The sequence below is a fragment of the Elaeis guineensis genome, chromosome 6 (assembly GCF_000442705.2).
Source record: "Elaeis guineensis isolate ETL-2024a chromosome 6, EG11, whole genome shotgun sequence".
NCBI classification, from domain to species: Eukaryota; Viridiplantae; Streptophyta; class Magnoliopsida; order Arecales; family Arecaceae; genus Elaeis; species Elaeis guineensis.
In genome coordinates, this window is record NC_025998.2 from 28534199 (window position 1) to 28545488 (window position 11290).

The 11290-nt window shown below is 35.8% G+C and overlaps 1 long non-coding RNA gene across 2 annotated transcripts; it reads left to right on the plus strand.

The window, feature by feature from the left end:
* The first annotated feature begins 4381 nt into the window (after window positions 1–4381).
* On the plus strand, window positions 4382–7695 carry LOC105035181 (uncharacterized). 2 transcript variants are annotated; one of them, XR_003799244.2, is made up of 3 exons: window positions 4534–4817; window positions 4939–5083; window positions 6551–7695. It is a non-coding gene; the product is annotated as an uncharacterized lncRNA (long non-coding RNA). The 2 variants fall into 2 exon arrangements; XR_830302.4 differs by having other exon boundaries at window positions 4382–5083.
* Window positions 7696–11290: the final 3595 nt, after the last annotated feature.

The window sequence follows — 11290 nt, forward strand, 5'->3', positions numbered from 1 at the left end:
CAACATATGAAAATAAATTTTTATAATATGTTTAACGATTAAACATGCATACGTATGATCTAAACTTCATACATACATCTCATGCATCATGATAACTTTTTGATTAATATCGATTACATCATATATAACATGCAATTCAGATCTAAAATAATTTTATATTTAAATTTTATCCTTTTGTAATGAATCATAAATTATTTTAGATCTAATCTAAATATATTTATGATCAAAATAATATATAAAAATTTGTTCACTTTTTTCTTCATGAAATCGGATCACAATGGCACTCCTACACGTCATAAAAGAATCCATCGAATAGACAAAAGAAAGATTAATCTCTTCAATCTCCTATGATCGGATGGTCTGGTGAGCTCATCAATCTGAGTACTAGGCTACAAAGATTTAAAATCTAATTTTATATATAATTACATCAATATGCAATTATTCACAAAACTATTTTATGTCATGAACATATCCTTGATCTTATCAATTATATTCTTCATTTAATCCAATTAGATTTGATGCATCATGTACATCATATCAGATCTGAAACATATCTTATACTGATTATAAAATATCAATTTTAGATTTAATATTATATAAAAAATTAATTAGATGCAAATATGAATGCATAAGGAATAAATTTTTGATAAAATCTATTTTCGTACAGTGCTGAATTTCGATAGGATTCAGATCTAAATATCCATCAAAATAGATCCAATTTAGATCTAAAATAAACCCCACTTCATAAAAAAATAATAATATTAAAATTTTATTAAAATAAATTTAAAATAGATTTCAATTCACGTTATTATTCTATCAGAAATTTGGCAACAGCAGAATTCTATTATAACAAATTTATAACAATCTCAATTAACCATTGATTAGGCATCTCTAATCCAATCAAAATCAGATCAAAAATTTTATATAGATTTAAATCAGATTTAATATTATATAAAAAATATTAATTACATCTTATGTAATTAATCATGAAAAATTCTATTATGTATGTATATATTTCAGGCCTGCTCTAATACCAATTGAAGGGAAAGAAATTGTTTCTCCTCGGAAAGTCCAGGTTGCATCTAAAAATTTTTTTATTCATCTATATGATTAAGGATCAAATCTTTATCTGATTAGCAGTAGAACTAGAAATTAAATCTCAAATTATCTGATATAAACCTTCGCAGAGGCCTGGATGTGCAGACTCTCTGCTTCACATGCATGTCACATGTTGCAAGAAAACAGGATGAACTCCAATCCAATTGCCTTTCCAACTCAATCAATCAAAGGATAAGATGTGCTGGTATGATATCTCACATCAATAGGTGGGACACCCAAATAAGATCCACGTCCAAGGGAAGAGGGGCAGCAACAAAGGGAGAGGCCAAAGGGGAAGAAGGGACCTCTCTCTCTTCTCACACCTCTCTCTCTTTCTCTCTTCTCTCAAGTTGATTTATTTGCTATATATCCATAGATAGAGACCCTCTCTATTTATAGATAATTTCTATAACCCAATATATATAAGAGTTCTAACTCAAATCTGATTTGAATCAGTCCAATACTCATGAAAGAAGGATTCCTATATGAGATAGAATTGCCATCATATATGACAATCAATTTGCACCCACTCCCTCACCTACATGGGACACCCCAAATGAGCAAAACTCTAGGTGTTGCTTGGCCCATAATAGAGGAAAATTTCAGTGCAAGTGAAAATATTCATATCTCATAAAAAATAAATTCGATTCGAATTCGATTCGAAGCTGGTTCGAAACAATTTCGAAAGGCTATCAATCTCAAACTCTTTAGAACTTTTATATCAAGTCTAACTTAGATTTTGGATCCAATTAAGTCTAATTAATTCAGATCTAATCTAAAATTAATTAGTACTTAAATTCAATCTTTCATATGCTCTATGGATCATAGATCAGAAACTGTTCATCTTTGGGATTGAATCTGAACCTCATGTGTAGTGCTTGCTAGATATAGTCAACTCTTCAATTCTGTTTGATCCATAACTTAATTCTCAATCAAGTTAGCTTATATATTCAATCAAACCAAGTACTTCCAAATTAGACATATAAACATAAGTCAATTCCTTCCTACTTTGTCTGACTTGTGTGCGTGACTCCATAGGTTCAAACACTAAGCCAGTAGCACAGAAACCAATTCCTACACTAATCGAGATACCATCTAGTAATAGTTTCAACATTTAGATAGATCGAATTATCGCAAAGAAATATTTCAAAAGTCATACACATGGTTACCGCATAATTCATCTTTTTGACCGTGAATGCTCTAAGATGGTCTCAGATTAACTATCAACCGAGATTATTTCATCCGTATTGTATTTCAACCTTTCAAATCTATCTCATGGATTACCCTGGTCAAGACTTTACTAAATTAAAATACAGCGATACATCAACTTCAATAATCTGAAAAGGTCAATCCCATCTTGATCTACACACAGACTTCACAAGTACTTGACTATACCCAATAGCCTTCTATCACTGTATTAGAAATTCAGATAGTCCGACACCAAAGCACAGTAAATTACTTGCAAGTAACTATGGTGATTTCAAGTTTGAAGGACACTTATACCTATATATTTCGCGAGCAGCTCTTGACAGCAAAATGCTCAGTAGGTAAGTCACTTGTTCAATAACGATGTACCCCTATATCTCACCTGGATGCCATACCAGTGTCACCACACTCCTTGATTAAGAGGACAACCAACCCATATGGCACACAACGACCTCCACTCGATAAACATTATTGTCTTGTAATGACGTATCATTTGATCGCGAACATATTTAAGAATTATACGATAAATCCTCTCTTTATCACATATTAGCATAGTTCTAAGGACTTCATCACAATACAAGAGTTCAAGGAAGATGTAACTTTATGATGAAAAATATCAGAATAACTTTTATTCAATAATCAATAATTCATATACAAAGATGAACTCAATCATCACACGACTGATTTTAAGATATAATTTTCAACAAACTGATCGGTGAGCACCTACATTGTCCTCGATCGGAGGCTTTTGAATCGGCTGCAGCGACTATGCCCTTACTTCAGACTATGAGGAGGTGATTGCTATATTGCCAGTCTAGCTTGATCTCGGCATGGGGCATTTGGTGTAAGCTGAGCTACAGTAGCCTGTTGCATTCTTGTACCACAACGGTCATGGCTTGCACCTACTGAGCAATTGATAGTTAAAGACCACTAGTGCAAGCTGAGGAGGTAGCGGTGGTGTCTGGACTGATTCAAGCTCCATGGCTTCCTGCTAAATATCATTAGATTGTGCACCGTTGTGCGGTGAGAGGTGTTTGATGCTCCTCTTTATGAGCACATGATGAAACACTCTCTCTATCAAAATAAGCTCTAAGTAAAGATTAGGGCTCTTCTTCTAGCTCTAATCTGTTGTTGCCAAAATCCAAACCAACAAGGTCAAGTTTTGTCTCCTCAGAAAAAGATGCGACGAAAGGATCTTCAGTAGAAGATGAAGTGGAAGAGTCCTGGGCTAGAAATGAGGTGGAAGTGTCCTCGATTGGAGATGAAGTAGAGGAGTCCTCAGCTGGAGATGATGTGGAGTCCTCGTCTGGAGATGAGGTAGAAGGATCCTCAGCTGGATATGAGGTGGAATCCTTGGCTGAAGATGAGGTGGAAGGATCCTCTACTAGAGATGAGGTTGAAGTGTCCTTAACCCAATATGGGGTGCAGATAGAGATGCCTCCTGAGTGCCAGAGCTGAACCTACAAAATAAGTCCCTGACCGAAAGTTTTTTTATGGAGATCCTTTGACATTCAAGTTAGCTGGAAATTGGAGAACAACAGTAAGAGAGAACATTTTGAGGCCTTTCAGTCACTTACTTTGGGGCCCCCTTTCTCCTCTATAAATAGAAGAAAAATAAGAATCATATACACCGAGGGGACTCGCCACTCTCGAAAAGTGTACATAGATCACACTAGCAGGAGTCATATTTTCGCATTTGCGACGCAGAGCCTATCGGTAGTTGCCTTCTAGGATGGAATCTGATTCTAGTAATTAGATCTTCCTTATCTGGCCTTTGACAACACCGAAAGGATTATCCTTCCGAAATAGTCATCTTGCTGAACTGGGAGGACCTGCCAAATCTAGGACCATATTTTTCTTAACTCTTTCGGATCGGCTGCGGCCGACCCTTGCTTACCTCAGTTATATCCAAAGATATGGTCGGCCAAGATTGGGATGATGGTCTACAACAATCATCATTTTTAATTATTAAAAAATAAAAAAAAATTATAATATAAAGAAAATATATAAAATATATTAAATATTAAATTATTATAAATTATTAGAATATATAAATGAAAGTACATCGAGAGCGCTGCTATTCTCTGGACTCCAATACAGAGAGCTTTTTGTTTGCCCCGCAACATGAAGTCCCGAAGCAAAGGCAACCCCGGTCACTGCCACACTTCCAGATGCTAAAATTTTGATCCAAGAAACACCTGCACTTTTGGCACGAATTTCCAATAGATGCTTTACTTGTAATTGTAAACCATATGGGCCCGTCCACCACTAGCCTCTCGACAACCTCAGTTTAAGGTGTACAAACCCATAAGTACCACCCTTCCATCGCCCTCCCAAACTCATCTACACCCTACCGACCCTACGGTCCGGTTTCCACAATAATGGACGGCAGAAGGGGAATTTTCTTCTATGCTAATTCATAAGGAGAATTCTTACGGATTGTCGCAACCGAGCCGAGATCGCAAATCGCAACTCCTACTTCTTTCCGGTGGCCCCGATTTCCCCTTTTCCAAGTAAGAAATCAGTTCTCTCTCTTGGACTTTGATCCCAGTTCTTGATTCCGCTTCTTCCATTTTTTTTTTTTTTTTTTTTTTTTTGATGTTCTTGATCTTGGAACTGATCCTTTTTGAGGAGGATCTGGATGATGACCTGAGATAGATTTTCATATGCCGGCTTGGAATTAGAAAAGCCATCGGCGGATTTCCCTTCTACAAATCACGGATAGATAGCGCATGGGGGTTTCTTGATGGCCTCGTACCGTCTCTGCAACTTTTAGCAGGTATTTGCTCTCTCGCATATCATCTTTGTTGAATCTTTGTAATTTTTTTGTTCGACCTGCAACAAGATTTCGAAACTTGAGAAGATGTGATTAGTTGTTTTAATGTTTAAAGAATAGTTTCGTATGAGAACATTAAAACGATCAAACTATCGAGCAGCCGGACGAATGTGTCTGATGTTGTGTTTTTTATTTTGTGCTAATGGTGTTTGTATTGTCCTTGCTTGAGGTTTGTATAGGCTGTAAACAACTTTTGATGCTAACGAAAATAATTCCCAAAAAGTATCCTAAGGGTGCAGAGAATCTTTCTCCACAACACCTTTATGTATTTTTTTATCTCATACTTTTTACTCAATCAATATTCCTTCCATGCAAGATGGTGGCAGGTGTAGGGCTTCGGACATAACAATTTCAAACTTATTTGGATGATTGAATCTAAATTTTTATAAAATTCATGTGTTGGATCGGTATAACCAGCAAAATCAGACTAGACTAGACCATATAGATCTAGTCCAGTCTGATTTTGTTTGTTGTATTGATCCAGCCCATAAATCTCAAAAAAAAATTTGAGTCCAATCATCCCAACCAATCTTTAATGTTACAGTTAAACAACAAATGGCAATATGGAATAACTTTCATGAAATAAGAAATGCCAGCAAGATGAGATCAGATTTTTGAAGATTGTCTAGAGTATTGACCGCCGATTGAGCTCATCAAGAGCTTCTTAATAGGATGAATTGTACTGTTGCTTGGGTGGATCTGGCTCAACCAAATGGGTAAATTTGTGGAGGTTTCACTGTATTTCTCCCTTAAAATAATATAAGAGAGATTGGGTGAGAAAGCAAAGGGATACCAGCATTACGCCATGTACTGGTGCATATCCACATATATATATTTGGCCACTTAAGCTTTTAGACATTTCCCAGACCCAACTGGAGCTCAAAGGAAATGAGATTTGAATAAAATAATCATATAGTTTTATTTAAATTTATTTTATTTGATGAACATGAATGTGCACATAAATCAAATATTAACTAAAGCTTTGCTTTACTGTTTGATGTATTGGATGCAGTTTTTTCTCCAATTATTTTTAAAACACATATAAAATAGAGAAATAAAATAGAATAAATTTTGAAAAAAAAAAAATGTATCCTGTGGATCATGCAAGTTATATGGTGGTTTATATGCAATCTTGGTTATATGAGAATTAGTTACACTTGTCACAATGGTCTTCTTAGCCATTATAATGGAAAACAACAAAAACTTACTGTGAAAATAATGATAGTTTTTGATTTATGTCCATATTCGCAAAAGAAAATATTGATTTTTTTTATTGGCATGTAGTTTTCATGTATATTATATGTTAAATAGTTAAACATGAAAAATCATCATATAATTCTATCTTTTAAAAAAAAAAAAAAAAAAATATGCCATATAATGGCTCTTATTCTCATATTTGATGTTATACAGTAGATTAAAGCCAACAAGTGCCTGATTCAAGTACTTGATGGCGGGAATTTTCATCGCAAGCCACATGTCTTAGAGATTTCTACAAGAACAAGAGCAGAAAACAAAAGTAAGTCAAAGCAAAATTGAAGCAAGAGAAGCCAGCCAAGATACAATTGGGAAGATGGATTCTACATGAGAGAAAGAAGTATTAGCTACATAGAAATGTCTGGGCAATGCGCAGATAAGCTGAGCAACTTCAAAGTCGCCTCAGTCCTGCAATAAAGCAATCTACATGCCTACGAAACCAAAATTAGTCCCCATTAGTCCTCACCATCATGGTAACCTTAACCTTCAGACCATAGAGGAAATCAAGTGGCAGATACTAGACCACCTCTTCTCGAAAGCTCCAAAAAAGAGCATTCACCAGTACCTAAAAAAGATGTATGACTTAAAAGCGGAAGCTTGAAGCTACTATCCTGAAGTGATTGATACGGACAGCTATAAATTTGCAAAGATGCTGCTGCTCAATGGCCATTTTATTGTTCAACTATTTGTTTGTTGTAATTTGATAGCCAAGAAACTCAGCAATCCATTGAAGTATTTGGCATGAAGTCTATAATATGGAGCAGGAGACAAACTGCAAGCCAAATATTGTTGTTCAATGGATCATTGAACTTCTTGGCCATCAAATTACAATGGATGAACGGTTGGATAATAAAATAGCCATCGAGCAGTAACATCTCTGCAAATTTGTAGCTATCTATGTCGATCACTTCAGAGTAGTAGCTTCGGGCTTTTGCCTCATCTTTTTTAGATACTAGTGGATGATATCTTTCAGTGCTTTCAAGATGAGGTGGTCTAATATCAACCACCTGATTTCTTCCATGGCCTGAAGGCTCATGATCTTAAGGAGACCAGCTTTGGCTCATAAGCATGCAAATTGATTGAACGCAAGATTGGGGGATGGTAACGGATAGAGAAGGTACAAGTATTTAAGCGTTTGCTCTAGGATATTTTCAAGAGAGTATTAAGTTATTCTATATGTTGGTCGAAAGAAAATGAAATGTAACACAACTACACAAGATGGGTTCAAGGGTCTGAATATTTGGACTCTTCTCTCTTGCATAAATGATCTGGAAGAAAACCGAACATAGAGTTGATGATCATGTATTAGTGACTAGCTTTCTTTCTCTCGTTCTTTTTTGTGAGGCTTCGAACATAGAAGGAATTCTACTTGATTAGAGAGGATATATCATGGACCAATCTTGATAAGCAGCCAATTAAAAGTTTGAATCTTGATTTTCTACCTAGATAAATCTATAAATTTAAAATTTCATATTGATTTGTATCAAATTCACTTTCTAGGTTATTGGGATTTATCCAGTAGTTTTTGATATATTAGCCATATCCCTATATATCACATTGGGCAAGAAATATTTCCATTATCCAATAACATAGGATACCATTTTCTTTTTGTTGTTTTTCAAATATTTTCTTCTACCCCCGCATTATGGAGTATTTTGCTTGTTGGCCTCTATGGGGTCTTTTGGAAATAGGCTACCAACGATTTGTTTGCTAATTGCCAGAACGTATATAAAATTATCATTGAGTACCTTAGTGCTAGTTTGGCCCAAAATTGAGTTTTTCTCTGTCTAGGCTAGAACCATGGTTTGTAGAAGAAAATTCATTTACCTGGCATTGATGTTAAAGCAACATGATGAAGATTCCTAGCAAGGAACAGGAACATGGTTCATGTGGCCATTGGATCTGGCTCGGCATCCCACGATGTGAATTTGCATCCTGATGCAAACTAACGCTTCCCTAAAAGATGTCCCCTAGTCCAAACCCTTCAAAATATGATTGATAAGCCTCCTCCAATAAGAACGGATTTCAAATTTTGGTAACCAACGGATTCCTGGTTGCGGAACATGAAAATCCTGTTACACCTATTCTACAGGGGCGTGTTTTTTTTTTATATATATAAAGGGGTCATAAGCCCTAAAAAACAAAGAACAAGAGAATAATTACAAACAAAAAAAAGAAACTCCAACACCATCAGCCAGCACCAAAGTTTTTATTTGTGCTGGAAGGGATGTAGCGTAATAGGAGACCATTATTTGAGGGAATCTTAATATGAACAATGAAGGATAGCAGAGAAAGCTTTTGTTGATATTGCTTTATTTATTTAATCATGGTGACAGAATCTCCTAATCATATATTTGTTTTACCAAGCTGTTGGGCAGCAACGAAGAAGACAGTCCAAGCAACTAAGTATTCGGCTTGAGGAATAATTGCAGTTTGAGTTTTAATAATTCTAGCTTAAAGAACAATGCCATAATGATCATGAATAATGTAACCCAACCCTGCTTCTCCTTCATACCACGAAACATCGAAAGTAACCTTAAGTAGACCATTTGGTGGGGGTACCCAATGAACCAATCTTGGAGAAGGGTGGGATGAGCTCACAAAGCTGTCCGTACCCTAGAATTGTGATTCTAAAAATCCTACTGATTTCAATGAAACATGATAAAACTCATCAGCAAGATGATGAGCAGAGGTAAAAGTTTGTAGAATGTTGCAAGGTTTTCTTTGAAATAGATGATCATTTCTTGAGTTCCAAATGGCCCAAGTGTAAATATGTCAGCACCCTTATAAAACTCTGTAATACTACAATCAGAACAAATTTTAATAAGGTCCTGCAAAACTCGTAAAGCTTGGTGAATTTGGAAACTTTGGCTTCAAAATAGCCCAAATTTCAGAAGCATGAGAACAATGATATAACCAATACTGAATATCTTCAATACCCCCATGACATAAATCACAATTTGCTTTTTGTTGGTTTAGAAGTCCCCATGAATACAAAAGGTTCTTGCAGGGCAATTGGCCCCAACATAAGTTCCACCAAAAGGCCTTGATTCTAGGCGCCATCTTCAGTTTCCAAATCCAATTCAGATTTTGTGTCACTTCATTCTGAGTAGAGCCTTGGATGATTTCATACATATTTAACTCTAATTTTTTGGCCTCATGAATTCCTCCAGCATAACCTGTCATCATAATGATATTTGGGAGGAATTAGCATGACTTTTTGAAACCATCTCCGGGGAAAAAATCTGTTCAACCAAACGTTGCTCCCATGTATTGTCATGATTAAGCAGTCTAGAAACTTTCCAATCTTCCATTATTAATGGGAATGGGATTAACCGTTGGTTGGAGTTTGTGTGATCCATGGGTCATTCAAATGGCTGATTGATATGCTGGCCATGGCCAATCTGCCAACAAAAAACATCTCGTACCCATTTGGCATTCGAGCATATTAATCTCCAAATAGGCGATGCACCCCTGCTGATGTGATTACTCTCCCGGCTATGAAAATTATATTTGGTTTTGGACTAGTTTAGACCAAATAGAGTCTTTGTGGATTACAAGTTGAGCGGCCACTTTTCCCATGACAGTTTTTCGACGAATCTTTGGTGATTGCAAACCTAACCCATCATCCTCCTTTTCTATACAAACACAATTCCATGAGATAAGATGAAGTTTTCTCGTGCCAACCTCATGTCCCCAAAGAAAGGCTCTAAACATTTTTTCAAGCTTTAACACGAGATGTTGAAACAGGCACAGAGAGTAGGTACATGTAACTTGAATTAAGAACAGATTGTAGCAGCATGATTTTCCCAGGTTGCGATAAATGTCTCCATCTCCAACCTCCAGGCCTCTTATGAATTCTGTCAAACAATGAAGTAAAATCCTGCAGGCACAACTTACAGCGAGCCAAAGATACTCCAAGATAGTTCCACAATCCTTCTTTCAATGGAATATTCAGCATTTGAAGAATACCATGTTTTGTTCAGGGGTTAACCTTCTGACTGAACTGAATTTGAGATTTAAGGATGTTACCTTCTGACATGATTGACTGCAGTAGTCCATAATTGCATTCTTTAAAACCATTGCATTTTTTTGATTTGCTTTGGCCATAAGAAGCAAATCATCAGCAAACATAAGGTGTAATATGTTTGGACCATCAGGTTTAGGTCTATATCCTTTTAAAGCTCTAAATACGTCTAACATTTGCAAGGATCTTGATAGCATGTCAGAGCAAAGTATGAACAAGAATGGAGATAAAGTGCAACCCTGTCTTAATCCCTTACAAGAGGAAAATCAATGAGAGGGACCTCTATTAAAAAGGATGGAAAATCTTGGATTTTGGACAGCACATTATCCATCTAATGAAAGTTGGATGAAATCTATAATGGCTAAGAAATACAAAGAGATACCTCCAAAAAATACAATCATAGGCTTTTTCCATATCAGCCTTAATAACCATTAAAGATTCTCTATTTGAAGCTATATTCATATCTTGAAAAACCTCTTGTGCCACCATAACATATCAGAAATTTACAATTAAGGACAAGTGCTCCTTGTTCTGCTAAAATCAAATTGGGCAGGAGAAGCTTCATACGATTTACAAGAATTTTAGCAATCAATTTATATCATGTTCCACAACCTTATTGACCGATAATCTTTCACCTCCACTGGGCTTTCTTTTTTGGGAATTAAAATAATGTAAGTAGCTTACTAGCTTTCCAATCCCCAGGCATCTAGTAAGACTTAAACACCTCTTGAACTGCTGCTATAACACCCTTTTTAATAATATGCCAGAAGGTTTTAAAGAAGAATGGCTAAAATCCATCTGGTCCAAGAACTCTGTCAGATGGTAGTTGATTCAAAACCTCATCAATTTCCTTTTTGATACATCTTGAA